The sequence below is a fragment of the Myotis nattereri genome (assembly GCF_964212035.1).
Source record: "Myotis nattereri genome assembly, chromosome: X".
In the NCBI taxonomy this organism is placed as follows: domain Eukaryota; kingdom Metazoa; phylum Chordata; class Mammalia; order Chiroptera; family Vespertilionidae; genus Myotis; species Myotis nattereri.
In genome coordinates, this window is record NC_138078.1 from 100,094,527 (window position 1) to 100,116,238 (window position 21,712).

General features: G+C 41.9%; 1 pseudogene across 1 annotated transcript; it reads right to left on the reverse strand.

Moving 5' to 3' along the window:
* Positions 1-607: 607 nt before the first annotated feature.
* Positions 608-7,494, reverse strand: LOC308510976 (RNA transcription, translation and transport factor protein-like; annotated as a pseudogene). The gene is made up of 4 exons: positions 7,457-7,494; positions 3,466-3,522; positions 1,158-1,415; positions 608-972 (listed from the first exon to the last, which is right to left on the reverse strand). The product of its transcript is annotated as an RNA transcription, translation and transport factor protein-like (transcript).
* Positions 7,495-21,712: the final 14,218 nt, after the last annotated feature.

Below are 21,712 nucleotides of genomic sequence, written 5' to 3' on the forward strand. Positions count from 1 at the left end.
AATTAGGTGGTAAATTCATGTGTATTTATTCTATTATTATGAATTTTAATATATGTATCCTATGTATAGTTTTATGTACCAAAAAGTATGGTTAAAGAGATGAAAGACTGAATGTGAGACATACATCTCTGCTAGTATAATGGTTTAGAACTTAGTTCTCTCCTTACTGTGATCTCAGGTTCAAGTCTCCATCAAAGTTTAACCTAAACCTCATTTACTGCCCTCACCCTGGTAAAAAAAAAAAAATTGTGAGAGTAATTATCTAATTCATTTTCCAATATGTACATGGTTATGGTTTCACTAAAGAAATATTGAAGTATTTGATTATTTATACCTTTATGATGAAACAACCATGTGTGCAACATAATGGTAGTTTGTGATAGTCTCAGCCTAAATACCATGAGTGATTGGTGGTTTTTTTCTCTCTACTTTCCCAAACTTTATTAAAGAAATAGCAATGATGGTAAATCTATAAAACAGTCAATTTTCTGGAATTTTCCCCTTAAAAACGTGACATTTGATTTCCAAACACATGCCAGAGTGTACATGATTCTCAAGGTACACTTGAGAGGTGCTAGGTAGGTGAGAGGCTGAAACCCTGAAATGTTCATCTTCCAACTTTCCCCAATCTGTAGTCTGTTTTTGGATGGGAAATAATTGTCCAAACAGCTACTATGGCTTCATTCATTTTTGTTTGTAGCTCTCTAAGCTCTTCTGTATGCAGCAATCATAGAAATTGAGCAGCTTTAGCAAGAACTGCATCTCCGGTGTCAAAACCAAGAATATGCTATTTAAAGCAACAGGCAACCTCTCTTGTTTGATTTGTTTTAGCAACTGCATCCTGTGTCAGGCACTCCTGGACCAAAATGCAAATTGCCTTAAGCATTACCAAGTAATCATCATGACACAGAATCTGAACATTAGTTAAAGCCATTGCACCAGCCTTAAAATCAAAATTATTTACCTCCAGTCCTGGCTGGTGTGACTCAGTTGGTTAAGCTTCATCTCATGCACCAAGAGGTCACTGGTTTCAGGCTGGATCCACAGTAGGGAGCATGCAGGAGGCAGACCGTGGATGGTTCTTTTTCATCAATGTCTCTCTCTCCTCCCTTTCTCTCTCTCTAAAATCAATAAAAACATATTTAAAATTTTTTTACCTCCAATGATAAATGGCTTTGCATTTTTAGCTACATTGTCAGCATTTTTTTATATTATCAGATACCAAGTCCTTGTATTCTTCAGCATTATATCCATATTCAAGTCTAACAGCTACACCAAGAAACCAGTCATCTCTGAGATACATTTCAAAGAACTTGGATCAGTCACTGCTGTGGATATTTCTTAAATTACTTTTGTCTTCAATTTTGTAGTGTCTGATTTTCTGGTCTTCAAGGCAAACAATAAATAAGAAGAAAAAATATTAGAAATATGAACAATAAAATGGCAATGAATACATATCTGTCAACAATTGAATCTGAAAAACAAAATAAGCAAGCAAAATAGAAAGAGACTCATCCTATATAATAAAAGGCTAATATGCAAATAGACGGAATGGCAGAACAAATGAACAACCTGCCACTTTGACATGCACTGACCACCAGGGGGCGCATGTAGAACATGGCGGGCATTAGCCACTGCGGTATGGCAGAGCAGATGAGCTGGGGCACCAGACCAAGGTGGGGCACAGGTCTCTGTCATTGAGGCAAGCCTCTGGTGGTTACTGAATATTCTTTGCTCCCACGCACCGCGATACCACCTGGTACTTGCACCTGCTGCCTGCACTGGCCCCACTCACACCTGCAGCTGGTGCTGGAGCCACTGCTCGCACCTGCTGACAGCTCCTGGTGCCAGTCCCAATCACTTAGCACTGTCAGCAGGTGCAAGCGGCGGCTGCCAGCTCTGATGGTCCATGAGGGCTTCTCCACTCCCCCTCCTCCTGAAGGGCAATCGGGGCAGCAGCCACCACTCACACCCGCTGACAGTGCTGGCCCCACTTGCACCTGCTGCTGGTGCCAGCCCCAATTGCTCTGCGCTGTCAGCGGGTGCAAGCGGGGCCAGTGCCATCAGCATTTGGGAGCAGTGGCAGCAGGAGCAGGGCTGCTGGCAGATAGGGGACCAGGGGCTGTGGTGGGAGGGGCTAGGTGGAGGCACAGAGGATGGGCGGAGACCTGCCCCTGTGCCCACTGCAGCCTTGTGGCCCACAGTTCCTTTCAAGTTGCAAGAATTCATGCACTAGGCCCCTAGTAGATACAGAAAACATTTTGACAGTTGGGAGGATGGGTGAAAAAGGTGAATGAATTAAGAAGTACAAATTGATTGTCACAGAATAGCCATGGGTATGTAAAGTACAGCATAGGGAATATAGTCAAATATATATATATATCCCTAATATGAAAATAGACCAAACAGCAGAACAACCAAACAACTGAACAACTGGTCGCTATGATGTGCACTGATCACCAGGGGCCGCACGTGGAACATGGAGGGCATCGGCAGCAGGTGGCAGAGTGCGAAACATGATGGACATTGGCCACAGCAGGATGGTGGAGCAGGTGAGCGGGGGTGCCAGACCAAGGCTGGGTGCTGGTTGCTGTCATTGAGGCAAGCCTCTGATGGTTACTGAAAATTCTTTGCTCCCATATGCTGCAGTCACCCTGGGTGCTCACACCTGCTGCCAGTGCCCACACCCACTGCCAGCACCCAGTGCCGGCCCCGATTGCTCGGCACTCTTAGTGGGCGTGAGCAGAGGCTGCCCGCCCTGATTGCCTCTCAGGGCTTCTCCACCTCACCCTGCTCTTGAGGGGTGATCAGGGCAGCAGCCACCGCTCGCACCCACTGACAGCGCCTGCCCCAATCACTCTGCACCATCAGCAGGTGCAAGCAGGCCCAGAGGCGCCAAAGTGTGGGAGTGGCAGCCACAGGGGCTGCTGGCAGATAAGGGACCAGGGGCCACAGCGGGAGGGGCTGGGTGGGGGCACAGAGGATGGGCCAAGACCCAACCTGTTGCCCACCTCAGCCTTGCGGCCCACAGTTCCTTTCAAGGTGCATGAATTTGTGCACTGGGCCCCTAGTATTCCAATAACTATGTATGGAGTCAGATGGGTACGAGATTTATTAAGATGATCACTTAAGTTATATAATGTCTAATCACTGGGGTGTATACATGAAACTAATAAAATATTGGTTGTCGCCAGAACCGGTTTGGCTCAGTGGATAGAGCATCGGCCTGTGGACTCAAGGGTCCTGGGTTCGATTCTGGTCGGGGGCATGTACCTTGGTTGCAGGCACATCCCGAGTGGGGGGCGTGCAGGAGGCAGCTGGTCGATGTTTCTCTCTCATCAATGTTTCTGGCTCTCTATCCCTCTCCCTTCCTCTCTGTAAAAAAATCAATAAAATATATTTAAAAAAAATATTGGTTGTCAACTGTAATTAAAAAATTAAAAAATGACTTAAAAATAAATAAATTATGTTTCATTTTTGCAATTGAAGCCAGCAGGGTTGTGGTGGTCAAAGGCAATCAGGCTGCATCAGAACATGGTCCAGACTTCTCACTCTGGTCCTCTGGGATTCAGCCCAGAGAGAAGAGGCAAGGAGGTGTGGACAGGACAGTGAGAGGGCCTGATCAGTGTTATCTGTGGTATTTTCAACTGAAATACCACTACTGGTCAGTGTTGTGGTCTTTTCAAAATAGTAAATCATTCTTGGTAAAATTTCAAACAAATCATAGCTCAATTTTCTTTCAATTTATGTGGTAGCTACATTTTTAGAAAATTCAATACATATTGAAACCTTTTTAAAGTTCCATTGTATTTATACTTAACATAGAGTTGGGTTCTGGACTCAGATAATTATAATCAGGCTTTGCACCCACTGGACTATCCAGCAGAATACAGGGTAGGGGAAAATAGGTTTATAGTTGTGAGTTCACAAAACACAGAGTTTATTCTTGTATTATTTCCCATATGAACAACTATAAACCTACTCCTTAGGCCCCACTCCCATTAATAAGGTCTCTCAATCACTGTGACAACCAAAAATGCCCCTAGATATTTCTCAATTGCTCCCTAGGAAGAGCAGTATCACCAGAACCACTGCCCTAGTGGGAAAGGATGAGAGTGGAAAACCACTAGTTTTCCAGTGATTCAGGCTCTTATATGATTAAGCCAATAGGCCAGTGACGGCGAACCTTTTGAGCTCGGCGTGTCAGCATTTTGAAAAACCCTAACTTAACTCTGGTGCCGTGTCACATATAGAAATTTTTTGATATTTGCAACCATAGTAAAACAAAGACTTATATTTTTGATATTTATTTTATATATTTAAATGCCATTTAACAAAGAAAAATCAACAAAAAAAATGAGTTCGCGTGTCACCTCTGACACACGTGTCATAGGTTCGCCATCACTGCAATAGGCTCATCAGAAAAGCTTTCACACATAGCTAATGAGGATTGATGTGAAAGAGAAAGAGGGGTTGGGGTGGGGAAAATACTTTTGGTTTAGGAAGATAAAGTGGGCAGGGTCCAGAGGCAGAAGAAGTCAAGAAAGGAAGAGAAGCCTCAATGCCAGGTCCCCAAATTGGGAAAGTTATTCAAGACAGTGTGCTGTGAATCTTTGAACTAACACTGTAAAACTCCTCCATGAGGGGTCTACTTACCAGAACCACTTTAAAACCCAAGGGGAAGGGAAGAAACCGTACCTGTGCTTGAAGTGTGGTTGGGAGGACTGGATCCAAAATATGAGAATACTCCAATATGGGTCAGTGGAAAATGGACCTCACAGTTACACAGCTTTATTGAATGTGTGAGGATATTGTATCCTGAGCTAAAGGGGCAATGAAGTCAACATGTGGTTTTTCTAGCAATGCCCACAAATGACAGTAGAAAGGACTCTACCAGCTTTACTTCCCCTTTACTGATATTTGCACAGAAGTCCCAGTTGTTCACTGACCTCAGCTTCAGGGTACAGGGCAGGGTGAAGAAGGAAACAGGCTTAACAGATATGCAATTGAGCCAAAGGATAAGGCATCTCAGAATAACCTAGCAAGACAAATAAAACACTTGATACAACTGCGGTGCCAGGAGTCAAGGACCGGAGATTGGGTCCAGTTGCAGAACCTGGGCATCCTGAGTCTAAGATAGCCAAGCATTGGAAAGGCACACTGTATGTGGTAGGAAACAAGAATAACTGCCAGTATATAAAGTATAGCTTGGGGGCATCCAGGAATAGGGCTGTCAAGGTAATATATTGTAATAATCATCTGTCCATTAGGCAGCTAAAAGGGAGAGGTCCAGGTAAATACACTATGAGGTCACACTTATTGTCTCATAAGAAATAACTTATAAGTTATGTGAAAAGAAGAAATATGAATCTCTCTTGCAAACCAGGTTGGGGGAAGTGTTGTCAAAAGGAAATCAATCCTTGTAGAATCCCCACACATCAGAGTTCATTCAACCCCACCACTCACAGGATCAAGAGACAATGAGTTTACATATTGTTTGGAGGGGCAAGTTGCAGAGTAATGCATAGGATTTTATTGCAAATATTTTATCTACCATTGGAAAAACAAACATGCACACATACACACTTGTAAAAATGTAGAGAAAAGTATAAAAGGATATACAACAAACTGTTAACACTGGCTACTTTAGGAGCTTTGATTGGGGATAAAGTGATGTATATTTTTCTTCATATACCTCTGTATCACTTGTTAAGCTATCTTGTGAAAACAAATTTTATTAAATCTGATAGAAAGACTTGTGATTGCCCCTCCCCTCTGAAGATTCAGTAGAAATTGGACAGAGGAGGAAAGTCATTGACATTCAGCAAACACCGGAGGCAGAGAAGACATGGGACATGATCACTTCTGTAGGAAGGGTGGGACATGTCCCCGGAAAAGGGGAAGTAGGGACATGGGGGAAGAAAAGGGTAAAGGGAGAAGCCTTATAGAGGGAAGAAAGAAAGGGGGCAAATCAGTGAAGAATGACCATCCACTGGAGTCCTCGACAGCTTCTATATGTGATGTCCCCAAGAACCAAGGCAGTGAAGCCTTGTACCTTTCTAAGGGAATGAGGTAGCTAGGCTATAGGCACAATGCCTATCCTCACCTTCAACTTGGTGTGATTTTGGATCAACCACCTGAGCCTGAAACTACTTGAATCTTCTTCAGAGTCCAAGGTATATGGTATACCCTAGAGCAGTGGTTCTCAACCTTGGCTGCACATTAGAATCACCTGGGAATCTTTTCAAAATCCTGATTTCTGGGCCTCATCCTCCGGAAATTCTGTTTCTTTGTTACTAATGTTGTGGCCTCGCCCCCTAACAAAGAAACAGAATTTCCGGAGGATGAGGCCCAGAAATCAGGATTTTGAAAAGATTCCCAGGTGATTCTAATGTGCAGCCAAGGTTGAGAACCACTGCCTTAGAGAAAGGCAAAACATGGCAGCAGAACAGGGTGCCAAAGAGAGAAATAGCTGCCTTACTCCTTCCATGGATATCAACAGCACTCTCATTGTGGACTATGAGGTAGCAAGGAGTACCTACCAGCAAACGACTATGGGCAACAGGGTTTCAAGGATAATCCACCGTGGATGACGATCCAGCTGGAGAGACAGTAAGGTTCATTTCCCCTACTTTTCATACCAATAGTTGCTAGAGACTCCCCTTGAGGGTCAGAAAATAGAAGGGACCACCACCCACATGTGAGTGCATTCAAAGCAGACCAGATCCCTAAGTACCTCCTACATCATCAAAGAATGGTCTGTTTTGGCATGGTTCCAATGTGTTTTTAAATGTGGTTTTTAAAAGTTAATAATGTCATGTATCAGTTCAGTAATTTTCCCCAAGTAAAGGATGCTTAGAATTTTCGGGGGGGGGGGCGGGCGGGGGGGAATGCTTTGTAAAACCAGACACCTGGTCCCCAGCCCTACATAAGAATCCCTGCCTTTTCAAACCATTGATATGAGTAGAAGTGTGTCATAGCACTCAGATGTCTAGGGACAGAAGTGAACAAATAAAAAGCTGAGAACCACCCTTCTAGTCCAGTATTTCTCAAAGTGTAGTTTCCAGATCAGGAGAATCAGCATCACTTGGGAGCTGAGTAGAAATGCAAATTATCAGGCCCCACTCCAGACCTTACTGAATCAGAACCTCTGGGGATGGGACCCAGCAATTGGTTTTAACAAACCTTCCAGGGGGTTCTGATGCACTCTCAAGTTTGAGAATCACTGCTCTAGCCAAATCAAAGCCTTTAAAAATTATCACCCTCCTTGGCAGATCACCCACCTTTCCCACCTCCCTATAAATAATTGAACCCATTGGACCACCTCCTCTTGTTTAACTATCTCATCCCTGGTTTCTCTAATTCCTTCTGTTTTTTATTTTTCCTTCAATGTTTCTTATCCTCTTCCCTTTTGCAAATGTGAATGTATTCCCAATGTCCAACCATCTGCCCGTACATTCTTCCTTCTCCATTCTTCTCTTTCCATTCCGTCATGATTTCAATGATCATTTCTAAGTTGATGCAGCTTGACATCTAAGCCCTCTATGGCTAAACACCTATAAGCTAATATCAAACAGTTTTCCACCAAGCGTATATCCAGTCACTGCTTCAGATTCAACATGCCCAACCTTCTCCAGTCTCCATGGGAAGACAGGTCATGTTTAGTTTGATGGCTCCTTATCTCTTCTCACCTAATGCATCTATTTAGGGCTATTTAGGGCTTCTTCACAATGTCTCCTATTTCTTTTCACTACTCAAGTCTAAATTTTCAACATCTCCTACTTGAACTTCCTAAATGATCTTCAAGATCTTTTTCAGTCTCTCCTCCTTCAATCCCTTCCAAACTGCCAAACAGCTGTTCATAATAACATTGTTTGCATCATATTACCTCTCTGTTCAAAAATATTTTGATAGCTTCCTATTATTCACTGCTTCAAATCTAAATTGCTGGTTGTTAAGACCCAGCACAATCTAGCCTTTTTCTTTTCACCCATCCATCCTTCATTATGTGATCATGTTCATATTGTTGGTGTCATATTGTAGGAGCCACCTAAATGTTAGCCATGACTTTAGTAAGCGCTCTCCCTAGACCAGTGGTCGGCAAACAGCGGCTCGCGAGCCACATGCGGCTCTTTGGCCCCTTGAGTGTGGCTCTTCCACAAAATACCACGTGTGGGCGCGCACTACAGTGCGATTGAAAATTCATGGCCCATGCGCAGAAGTCGGTTTTCGGCCTGGGCGAGTCTATTTTGAAGAAGTGGCATTAGAAGAAGTGGGGGGTGTCGGTCAGTCGGTCGGGCGATGGGAGACGCTGTGCAGGCGGGCCGCGGGGATACTCAGCGCGGGGAAGGCGCGCGCGATTCATGCACGAGTTGAGGATGGGAGAATTGGAAGGGGTCGACCTCAGCGAATGTACCTCAATCAGATTGAGGACGTTTTTAGCAAAGGCCAGCTTAGGAGTACCCTAATTAAGTTAATAACAATGTACCTACCTATATAGTTTCAGTTTAAAAAATTTGGCTCTCAAAAGAAATTTCAATCATTGTACTGTTGATATTTGGCTCTGTTGACTAATGAGTTTGCCGACCACTGCCCTAGACTATTCCTAATTTATCTTATCCCTTGGATTGGAATCTCTGACCTTTCCCTTGGTTTTGGTTAATTGGTGAAAATCTCCTCTCTGCCTTAGCTCCCTACTTGACTCTTAGCTCCCTACTAAACCCTTGGTTCTGCATACAGCTCTAGCTTTAACATTACCCTCCTACAGTTTAGGGAAAAACATTTGTTACACCAACATCGATCATGAGGAACCCTTTCAGTTATACAACTCATCCACTACCTCCCCATCAATGAACCATTGCCTATATATTATATTTTTCATCCCAGTAAATCTGCTTACTCACTGAGCACCCACACACATACACACAGCTCTCTCATCCTCATGGTGAGCTCTTTGTTTTTTTCTGTTCCTTTAATATTCTATCAATCTCACACGACTCATCATGTCCAGCCTGTCTGAATTCCCTGCACTCATAGGGTAGAATGGCTTGGATACCAGTTAGCACATCAGAGTCTGAGGTTGAGTTTCAAGGGGCCACAAGGGCAGATATACTTTCTAGGTTTCCCAAATCAGGAAAAAAGAATAGTAGGTCCATTCAAAGCTCAAGTCTTTGAAATGGAGAAAATAATTAAGAGCTAGTGAGACAAGATGCAAATATCCAGTTCCAAGGACTAGAGCAGAGTCAGAGTCATAAATAATATGTTGATATTTTTAAATCCCAGTGGTTCTCAACCTTCCTAATGCCGTGATCCTTAATACAGTTCCTCATGTTGTGGTGACCCCAACCATAAAATTATTTTCATTGCTACTTCATAACTGTAATTTTGCTACTGTTATGAATCGTAATGTAAATATATGATATGCAGGATGTATTTTCATTGTTACAAGTTGAACATAAATAAAGCATAGTGATTAATCACAAAAACAATATGCAATTATATATGTGTTTTCCGATGGTCTTAGGCGACCCCTGTGAAAGGGTCATTTGACCCCCAAAGGTGTCTTGACCCACAGATTGAGAACCGCTGAATTAGACTATTACATGTTGGAGGTAAAAGCAGGTAAAAAAACAATTATATTGGAACAAGGAGAGTGGTGGAATATTTGCCAAGAATACTGTTAGACATTCAGGGATCACTTTATAGGATGGCAGAAGCATGAGGGTGATATATTGGTTTAAAGCAGAGGTGTGCCCAGCTGGTGTGGCTCAGTGGTTGAGCATCAACCTATGAACCAGGAAGTCACAATTTGACTCCTCAGGGCACATGCCCAGGTTGTGGACTTGATCCCCAGTAAGGGGCATCTCATCATTGATGTTTCTATCTCTCTCTCCCTCTCCATTCCTCTCTGAAATCAGTAAAAAGCAGAGGTGGAGGACATCAGACCACTGGGCTGTATAAGACCCTCAAAATTTGGTCTGGCCTGCTACAGCATTAGGGATGAGTTAATTAAATGTTTGACCAAACATAGCAATTAATTTTTAAGTTGATAATTTTGTATTGCCCACAAATGATGTTATGAATATCCAAATTGCCCTTGGCAGAAAAAAAGGTTCCCCATCCCTGGTTTAAAGCTTCAAGGTTGAAATAGATACCAATTCCACATCCTTCTTGCCTTCCAGGCTATGGCATCAGACTTCTTTTTTTTCTGCCCACTTTGAATTCTCCTCTGAAGTTCTTTTGTACCTACAATCTGTGTTTAGTGATCAGCAGCTTTTTTTATTTTGTGACTCTATCACTGTAGTTTTTCAGAGTCTTAATAACTTTGTTGGATTTTATTATACATGTAATGATAAATATAACTCATGTGTAGTAGATTCAATTAGAAGACATAAAAGAAGAGATACTGAAGATTAAAGTAAAATCATTGCCAAATTAAAAACTTCAGTAGACACATGGTCACAAGCTGAAAACATTATTAGTTTTCCAGCGGATGGACTAAAGAAATAGCCCACAACATTAGAGCAAAAGCACTGGGAAATTGAAATTATGACTGAGAAGATAAGAGATATACTTATAGATATAATCTAAAACCTTAATATACAAGTAATAGACTTCAGGAGTGAAAAAACAAATTGTATAAAAGTGATACTTGAGGAAATGATAGAAGAAAACTTCCGTGCACTTACAAATTCCACAGATAAGGAGGAAAAATCTTACAAACTTTCAGACAAAGAAAAGGCTTTTTTTATTTGATTTTATCAAGAAAAAAAACAGACTAGGACCAGAGCTCTCATAATCCTCAATGAAAACACAAGGATGATGGAATATTTACACACAACTGAGAGAAGAGGGATGTCATTCTATAATTTTATACTCATCCAAAGTATCATTCATCTGTCTGAGCAAAATATATTTTCAGACATTCAAGGACTCAAAAAATTACTAAAGATTTTGACAGTCTGGTTGGGGGATGGGGGGTAGGTAAAAGATCAACTGAAGGACTTGTATGCATGCATATAAGCATAACCAATGGACACAAGACACTGGGGGGTATGGGAGGCTAGGGGAAGGTCAAGGGGGAAAAATAAAAGGAGACATAGACTCTTTGTAATACTTTAAGCAATAAAACAATTTAAAAAAAATAAAAAAAATTACTAAGGAAACTACCCTAATCAAATAAAAATGAAATCAAAACAAACATTTCAAGATAAGTAGAAATTTAGGGCCAAAAAACAGTGGCTGTATAATACATAAAGCTAAATATAAAAAAGATGATGATAATGTGACAGTTGACTGTAGTAGGTGTTAAGTAAGAGTACTTAAAACAAAAGATATATATATATTCCAAGACAAAAATTCTTATCTTAACTACAGCAATTATTGCCTAATTGTTTCCCCCATATCCTATTAATCCTCTGTAACCAATTCACTTTGCAGTAGTCATTTATCTTTATAAAGTGTGTGGCAGAATGAGAGGAATATGCTTATTATTTAATGTTGATATATCTCAAGGGAAACATTTATTAAATAATTGCTAAAAATTGTTAGCAAAACAGAGCTATGCTTAGAGAACATCTAAATCCATTGGGGAGAGGGAGAGGGCAAATAAGTAATTTTTTTAAAACTTGATATATCTAGCAAAAGTTAAAAAAGAAGAAAAGGACAACAAGAAACATAACAAACAAAACATAAGGGAAAGAATAAGATCAAATATATTTGTTCCCACAATAAGTAAGGATGGGTTATATTATTCTTTCCTCAAAAAGTGAAAGACTGATGCGGAGGGGGAAGGGGACATTTGCAATACTTTAACAATAAAGATTAAAAAATAATAAAAATAAAAAAATGAAAGACTGCATCACACAAGTGCAAACATAAAGAAGAGTAGCAATATTAAAATCAGATAAAGTAAAATTCAACGCCAAATGAATTAAGCAGAACAAAAATATATTCTTATAATGATAAAAGGCACATTCCACAGGGCATTTCTGTCATAAATCTTATGTGAAAACACGAGGATGATGAATATTTACACACAATTGAGAGAAGAGGGATGTCAGTGCAGCAAGTAAAAAACTAGAAACACAAAAACAACTTAATAAAAAGCCATAGTACAATGGGAAAATTTATATACCTCTTTGATTATTTAACAAAAACAGGGGACAATAATAAGCAAGGATATAAAGAAGCTGAATAATACAATCAAGTTTAATTTAATATAAAATTGAACCTTACAGAGAATACACATTCTTAACATATATCCATAAGACATTTCTAAAAACCAAACATGTACTTGGCTAAAAAGAAAGCCGAATAAATTCCAAAAGGTAGAAATTTATAACTGCATTCTGTAAATAAAATAAAACAAGTAATTAACAAAATATATTATTCCCCAAAATTAAATATTTGGAAATGAGGAAATACTCTTCTGAACAGTCACTGAATCAAACAGGAAATAAAAACTGAAGTTTGGCCAAATTTCTATATACAAATGATATAGACATTAATTAAAGAACACTTCATAAAATGAAATCTATGAGATGTGCCTAGAGTTAAACTTTGAGGAAAATTTGTAGCCTCAAATATTGTTATTATTAAAATAAGAGCAAAAAATAAGTGAACTAAGAATTTAACTTTGAAAATAGAGAAAAAAGCAACACTAACTAAAAGAAGTAGAAAGAATTAATATAGAAACGAAAATTAAAGAAATGAAAATTACTACCACCACACAGTCCCCGCCCTATCCCCCACAGACACATACATGCAAAGAATAATGTATAAAGCCAAAATCAAAAGATCTATAAAATAAACCACTTCCTTCAGCAGCCTAGTTTTTAAAAAGAGAGCAATAATTAAAATGTACAGTAATAGGAATGAAAAATTAGATATAACCACTTAAATACAACTTTGAAATGATTTTAAGACAAAATTATAAGCAACTTTTCAACAACTTTGAAAATCTAAAGAAAATGAACAATTTCTAGCATGCCATAGAGTATCATAATTAACTCGAGAAGTGGTAGGAGGGAGTTAGAGAGCAACCAAAGTACTTGTATGCATGCATATTAACATATCCAATGGACACAGGCACTGGGGCAGTGGGGGCTTGTCCGGGGTGGGAATGGCTGAAGGGGGGTCAGTTGGGGAAAAAAAGACATATGTAAAACTTCAGACAATAATAACAATAACAATAACAACAACAATAATAATAATAAGCCTCCAAAAAAAAAAGAAGTGGTAGGAAATCAGTACAGATTCCAGTAACCATAGGGGGAAAAAAAGAGAGAGAGAGATTTCTGAGTTCAATCTATCCTTCAAAAAAATTTTGTGTTACTCAAACTGTCCCAGATTTATATAGATCACCCCAATATTTTCTACACATGACCTTTAAAAATGTGACAACAGGATGCAACAAAGAGAAAAACTATAGACCACTTTTTTTAACTTATAAACATGAATGCAAAATCTATACTAATAATAGAGAAATATGCAAATTATCTGTTTTAGCATCACATCATGACTGGATCAGCAGGCTGCGTCCCCACCCTCTGCTCAGGCAGCTGCAAGGCCCAGGGTAGGATAGTATACGATAGGAGGGGATAAGAAAGGAGAGGGAGAGGAAGGCAGGCCTGCATGCAGACAGGCCAAGAGGAGAAAGAGAAATACAGAAAGGGAACAAGAAAAAGATGCAGGAATGGAAAAGGGAAAGAAACTCGGGTCTGTGTGTGGGACTGGTGGTGACTGCCGGGGGGGGGGGGGGAGAGCAAGTGCACCTGGCGAGGGGTGGGGCAGGAGACCTGCCCAGACAGGGGAGGAGGGTGGTGACCCCTGGTGTGGGCCATTGGCAGGGAGGCACCCATGGGTCCGGGATGGAGTGGTGGACAGTCTGAGGCCTTCTGGGCAGAGGTGCTCCTGCTTTGTGGCAGCAGCAGCACCTGGGCCACACAGGCCTCAGCCACCCTTGCTGGGCTGAGCATCCTGGGCAGGGAATGGGAGCAGGATGGTGGCGGGGAGGTCAGGGAAAGGAGGCAGTGAACACCTGGCCAGGGCTAAGCACCTAGGCTGGGGGGGGGGGTCAATACCCCCCCCACCCCCGAACGGAAGCTTTAAGAAGGGAAGGAGGGAGGGAAGAATTTTATAAAGGAGTCAGTAGAGAGCAGAGTTAAAGAAGGAAAGAGGATATATGAGTGAATGGAAGGAGCTATAATGAAAATCAAGTATAATTGTGTACTGGGGACAGATTTTAAAAGTAGGAGGCAGAAAAGAAAAAAGATAAATGATAGTGAGTAATTAGGCAGGTAGATAGATAGATATTAAAACAGTGGAAGTAAGTAGAAAAGAATGTATGGGAAAAGTAGGATGAGAGAGAAAGAGGGAGGGAAGAAAAGTTTTACAGGAGAGCCGATAGAGCTTAAAAGGAGAATGGGAAGAAGCAAGAAATGGGGCAGGGAGCAAAGCAGGTCCGAGGGAGGAAGTGAAGAAAAAAATTAAGGTGGGAAGGAAGGAAAAGGGAAGGGGGAAGGGGTAAAGATGAAGGAAAGAAGGAATGTGGGGAGGGAGGAAGGGTAGGAGAAAGAAGGGAAGAAGGATGATGGAACAGAAGTAGGAAAAAAGGAGGAAAGAAAAGTTTATAAATGATTAGTCAGTAGGGAAAAGTGTTACATAAAGGAGAGAGAAAAATTGTGAGAGGGAGAAGCCAATAAGGAATTCAAATACAATTGTGTGTGAAGGGGATAATATTAAAAAAAAAAAAGTTAATAGGGGCAACCAGGTCAACAGGGAAGGGCAGTTAGGGGTGACCAGGCCAGCAGGGGAGGGCAGATAGGGGGATCAGGCAGACAGTCAGAGTGGTTAGGGCAGGCAGGCAGGTGAGTGGTTAGGAGCCAGAGGTCCCAGATTGTGAGAGGGATGTCCAGTTGGACATCCCCAAGCGCTTCCAGATTGGAGAGGGTGTAGGTCGGGCTGAGAGAGCCCCCTGCACGAATTTCATGCACCAGGCCTCCAGTGTTTTAATGAAATATTAGCAAATGGATTCCAGCATAGTAGGAAGAAACTAATTCACTCTGATTAAGCAGGATTTATTTGAGGAATGCAGATATGGTTAAATTTGGCAAAATATCAATATAATTCATGACATCCACAAATAAAAACAGATGAATGTTATATAATTGTATCAAAAGCTAATTAAGCTGCATTTAATATAACTTAGCAGGCATGACTAATAATAAATCCTTAAAAAAACAAGCTTAGAAGGAAACAACCTCAATCTTATAGACTGTTCAGCAAAATCTAATGAATACTATTGGAATTACTGTGAGTAAAGAGACAACATCAGGCTTTAATCTGCTCCAAGCCTGACTGAAAAAGACTTTGGTCTCCCACTGCACTGAAAGAGAAAAGTTAAGATAAATGGAAATGTTGTGTCTGTTGTAGTAGCTGTATGGAACTGCCCACAGGTTAGACCATCTGTGATTGCCACCTGCATAAATAGAACTAAATATATGATAATGCATCCATTGTTTTTCACTGAGAAAGAATGTACTTTGGTTAGAAGACTGGGATCAAATTGTTAGACTGTTACTTTGTGCCACACATAAAATAAATTCCAGATGGATTAAAGATTTAAATTTTCGCCAGAGCTGGTTTGGCTCAGTGGATAGAGCGTCGGCTTGCAGACTGAGGGGTCCCGGGTTCAATTCTGGTCAAGGGCATGTACCTGGGTTGCGGGCACGTCCCCAGTGGGGGATGTGCAGGAGGCAGCTGATCGATGTTTCTCTCTCATTGACGTTTCTAACTCTCTATCTCTCTCCCTTCCTCTCTGTAGAAAATCAATAAAATATATTTAAAAAAAAAAGATTTAAATTTTCACATAAAGCCCTGGCCAGTTTGGCTCAGAGGATAGAGTGTCAGCCTGTGGACTAAAGGGTCCTGGGTTTGGCTCCTGTTCGGGGCACATGCCCAGGTTGAGGGCTCGAGCCCCAGTGGGTCAATCAATGATTCTCTATCATTGATGCTTCTATCTCTCTCTCTTCCTCTCCCTTTCTCTCTGAAATGATTAAAAATATTTAAAAAAAAATTTTTTTTCACATAAAAACCTTAGAAGAAAACAAGAATCCTATCTAATAAAGAGGAAATATGCTAATTGACCCTCATACTGTCTCAAAGATGGGAGTGCCCACAGATAATAAGGAGGTAATATGCTAATTGATTGCCCCACCCTCAAAGATGGCAGCACCCACAGGCAATAAGGAAAGAGTATGCTAATTGACTGCCATGCCCTCAAATATGGCAGTTCCCACAGCCACAAGATGGCCGGCAGGGGAGGGCAGTTGTGGGCAATCAGGCCAGCAGGGAAGGGCAGTTAGGGGTGACCAGGCCGGCAGTGGAGGTTAGTTAGGGGTGACTGGACCAGCAGGGGAGGGCAGTTGGGGCAGACCAGGCTGGCAGGGGAGGGCAGTTGGGGGGGACCAGGCTGGCAGGGGAGAGCAGTTGGGGGTGATTGGGCCAGCAGGGGAGCGGTTAGGCATTGAGCAGGCTGGCAGGGGAGTGGTTAGGGGGTGATCAGGCTGGCAGGCAGGTGAGTGGTTGGGAGCCAGCAGTCCCAGATTGTGAGAGGGATCGGACCTAATCCGGCAGTCAGACATCCCCTGAGGGGTCCCAGATTGGAGAGGGTGCAGGCTGGGCTGAGGGGCACCCCCCCGCCCCGCCGTGCACGAATTTCATGCACCAGGCCTCTAGTATTTTTATAACCTCAGACTGGGAGAGACTTTTTCAATCAAGATTGGAGATGTAAAAACCATAATGATTGACAAATTTGACAACATGATTTAAAACTTTCTGTGGGGTGAAGGACTGTATAACAGTCCCACTGAGAGAAAATATATGTAATTCAAATAAAAAATAGTTTAATAGCCCTATAATATAAATAATTTCTAAAATTATCTAAGAAAAAGCCTACAACTCCATGATTATGGCAGAGGTTGTGAATGGGCAAGTCACAGAAGTGGAAATACAAATAATAAGCATATGAGAAGTTTCCAACCTCAGAGGTTGTCAAGGATATAAAATATTATAAATGATGGGATAGCATACTTTTTTACCCCTTACACTTGCACCATTTTAAAATATTGATAACATTCAGTACTGGCGAGCATATGGGGAAAGGGCAACTCTCTTACTTAACTAGCTTCTCTTATTTCTAGTAGAAGAGTGAGTTGCTAAGAGCAATTTGGAAGGTAATCTGGTAGTAATTATCAAAAGTTAAAATGTGCAAAGTTTTGAGCTGGCAAAGCTCTTCCAGATGTTTATCCTAATATGTTATTTGTACAAGTGACCAGAGACCTATGCCCAAGGCTGTTCACTACAATTGGCAGTGACAAAAAAATAAAGGAAAATAATCTGAAGGTCCATCAAAATGGTAATGGTTAGTTACAAGACAGCCACACACTGGAATACTGAAATGCTGAAATGGAACATGAGCTATAGCTCTACTTGCCAGGAGGGTTGCCCATGATATATTGTTTTTGTTTTTTTTAAAGATGCAGAGTGTTGTGCTTAGTATAATGCTATTTTTATTTTAAAATAGATGGTGGAAGAGGCCATACATCCATGTGACTATACCAGAATAAGTGCATTGAGTAAAACTCAGAGGATGATCTGCCCACACTTACATTCATTTCTCCTCTGAATTCTACTCAATGTGGTTTATGAAAAGGTTTTAATAACAAGCTACAATTGAACATTTATATGGTAAATATGCTCTTGTCTATCAAACCGAAATACTTCTCTTCTGTAATAAGATTGTGATATTGTGGCTCTCAATACTTAAGCCACCTTTTGTGTGTTTGTGTGGTATTGGTATTGTTGTGAAGAAAAGTGTGAAAGGCCACACAACACGCTATTAACACTGGTTGTACTCTAGCAATTGTGTAGAAAGAGGAAGTTTTTTTCCAAATACATCTTTGAATTGATAACAAGTATACAATCTAAAAAAGCACTTAGCAAAAGGAATTGAAGAAGAGAAAGAGCAAACAAGCAAATGAAAGAAAAGAGAAGAGGGGAAAATGAAGGAAATGGAAGGTAGAGAAGACAAGAAAAAAGAAAAAATATAAAATTAAAAAAAATAATAAAAGAAAAAGAGGCTGGCAAAGGCATGGTAACGGAGGAAGGGGTTGTGGGGTGCAGCATCCAGGTGCTGCAGGTAAGATACAGCCAGGGAGCAGCTAATCCCCATGCTTCTGTCTCCAGCAGCCTGGACTGGTGGGCGCTCCTATAATGTGGGAAGAAGCAGGACCTCACTTATTAATTTTCTGAAGCCTCACCTAAGGGAAGGGAAGCAAGCCTTTGAATGTATGCAGATGGGAACAGTTGCTGCGGAAAGAAGGGCGGGTAGAGTCCGCAGCCCGCATGCAGGAGCTTGCTGGGCAGAGATGGCCTTGTGGAAGCTCCAGCTACACCACATCCTGCCTCCTGGCAGAGCAAGGACCACCTACTCCTTGAGCCTTTGAGCTTCCATATGGCAAATACCTATTGTCACAAGAGAGTGAGAACCTGAAGCAGGAGGCGAGGAAGCAAAAATGATCAAAGAGGACAGGAGCAGGACAGAAACATGCCAGCTACTATTGCCTTGATGCTCCCACTGTGCCCAGCCCTTTGAAGGGGAATCAGTGGAAGGCTCCTCTCTCTGCTCCCTGGGGATGGGCAGATCCTGGGGCTACGGATGGGGAAAATATTATTGGGAAGAGGGGAATTGTGACTCTGAGAAGGAAGAGTATGAAGCTGGAGGCATCAGCTAGGAGCTCAGTTCCCTCATCCTGCCAACCCTGACCATTCACCTTGAGGCCTTCCACACCAGTGAAGAAGAGGGAAGAATTGAAGCCCCCAGACCCTGGATTCAAATATCAACTCTGCCACTCACTAATTGTGACCTTGGACAAGTTTCTTGACCTCTCTGGGATTCAGTGCCTTACTTGTAAAATAGGGACTAATATTATTACCCCTCTCACAGGTATTGAGGAAGGAGAGAGAAAAAGAGAGAAAAGAGATTAAAGATGGTAATGTATATGAAGCATAGCTCCTGGGAAATTTTAAGTACTCAATAAATCGTAGTTATTATTAGAACATTAATTAATGTGTCATTTGTGTACAGAGCCCTAGACCAAGTGCTGAGCCTTAATAGCCAGAGGGTTTTCTCCCACCATCTCCTACCCCTCCCATGTCTTCTTCCTGCCTCCCCCCTGCCCTCCCCCCGCCACCGCCAGTGCTGGATCTAAAATCCTATCTTGTCTTGGAGTGTCCCCAGCTGTTTGCTCATTTCCCACTAGCCTGCTGTGGGTCCTCCAACCCACATTGCCTTGGGACACACCTTCACTTGGACAGTGAAGTAAGTATGGGAGCTCTCACACAGGCTCCTCTCTTCCATCTCCCTGTGGAACCAAGAAAGGATGCCAAATCCCATTTATTAGGCCTTTAGGGGTGCTTAAGGAAGCCAGCCGCAGCACATGCTTAATATTGGGGTTTATCTCTCCAGCATATTCAGGTGTTGGGTATAACACTAGCCTCCTTCCTCTGTGAAATGTGTGAATGTGCTATGGTCAAACATTCTGCCTATTGATTCTCTCACATTTCACTGAGTTGATCCCTCTCTGACCCCATTAACCCTGCATAATAGGCACTTGTCCTTTCTCAGGCAGGTAGACCCCTGCAGATGGCCAGTGTCATCATGGTTTGTTGGGGTCCAACCCCAGCAGGTCCAGGGGTCCCCAAAGGTGTGGACGGAGTCGGCGAAGAAGGAATGACACAGAGACAGCGTTCAGTTGATCAGCATGGTTGGGTTCTCTTGCCTGGTTCTATTGCCAGGTTCTGTAGGTTCTCCAGGTTCTAGTCAGGTTCTGTAGCCATGTTCCCTCGCTAGGTTCTGTCCAGGTTCTCCAGCCAGGTTCAGTCACCAGGTTCTAGTCACGTTCTCTTGCCATGTTCTATCCAGGTTCTGTAGCCAGGTTCTGTCTCTAGGTTCTTCAGCCAGGTTCTCTCGCTAAGTTCTGTCTCTAGGTTCTGTGGCCAGTTTCTGTCCAGGATCTTTTGCCATGTTCTCTCCAGCGAAGTTCTTCTGTCTCTAGGTTCTGTGTAGGTTCTGTGTCTAGGTTCTGTGTCCTGTTGTCTTGTTACATCTGTATTTATACCAGTTGATTCCAATCCTATCAATCTCTATTCCAAAGGTTAGGGCATTTCTTATCTCCATTCAGGGAGTAAAGATTATGTAGCTTAAGCATGATTGTTCGTAGTTAAAGTGATTAATTACCCGCCTGGCACTTAGTTAAGGGGTTTTAATCCCTCCCTAACTTCAGGGGAAAATTCCTACCTGGGGAAACAACCTTTCTCAGAGAGGTGACCTTGGTTAAAACACATAGTGCCAAGAAGGTGAGCAAACATATTAAGAACAGTATGCCATATATGCCAGGTCCCTTGAAACAGCAAGGATGGACCGGCTCCCGGCAATGGTTAACCAGCCATTCCTTGCTCCCCATCTCTGTTCAGAATATGCTAGTGTATGTATGAAAATGTGGGGTGTAAGATGGAAGCCAAGAATTATATCTTTGAACCATCACTGGTTTTGCCAAAGTATAAATATGATGCAGCAGAGTATGTCCAAATGTTCCCAAAATAGACCCAGTGCTGAGGCTGTGCTCATGCCTGAGCATTCCCAGAACTGGTTTCACTCTCCAGCTTCACGTCTCTATTTACACAGAACATGGTGAGGAATTCTCACTTGATGTGGTGCTGAGTAGTCAATCCTTCAAGATTAAAAAAGCTCTTGATTTAGGAGACATTTGTTATGGAAAGATTTCAGTCCCCTTTGAGGAATCTCCTCCCCCTCAGTTCTCTCCTGACCTCCTACCCAGCCTCTTCTCAGGCAGGTTACAGCCACTGCAAGGATGTACCTGCATGTGGTCAGCCTGGACCATCCTGGGCAACCATAACTTTCCATATTCTCATTTATTTTCTTCAAGTTGCTCAAAGTAGACATGCTTATTTTTAGTTACTTATCATCAGCCACCTCATTCCTCCTCAGCACCCACTAACATGCCTTTAATATATACATATATATATTTACATAATATATTTATGTAATATATGTTGTATATTACATAATAATATATTATTATGTAATAATATATTATATATAATAATATATATTATTGCATATATATATATATATATATATATATATATATATATATATGGCATATATATATGGCCTGTTGCATGAGATTCATGCACTGGGGGGTGGGGTTCCTCACCCCAGCCTGTGCCCTCTTGCAGTCCGGGACCCCTCGGGGGATGTCCGCCTGATCCCCACCCCCCACCCCCAGGATCGGGCCTAAGCCAGCAGTCAGACATCCCTCTCGCATTCCGGGGTTTTCACAGTCCGGGATTCCTCGCTCCTTACCTACCCCAACTGCAGCAGAGGCAGGAGAGGCTCCCGCAAGCTGGCTGAGCAGTGCTCCCCTTGTGGGAGTGCACTGACCACCAGGGAGCAGCTCCTGCATAGAGCACCTGCCCCCTGGTGGTCAGTGCACGTCATAGCGACCGGTCATTCTGCCATTTGGTTGATTTGCATATTACACTTTTATTATATAGGATATATATGTGTGTGTGTGTGTATATTTATATATATATACATATATATGTGTATATATATATATATATA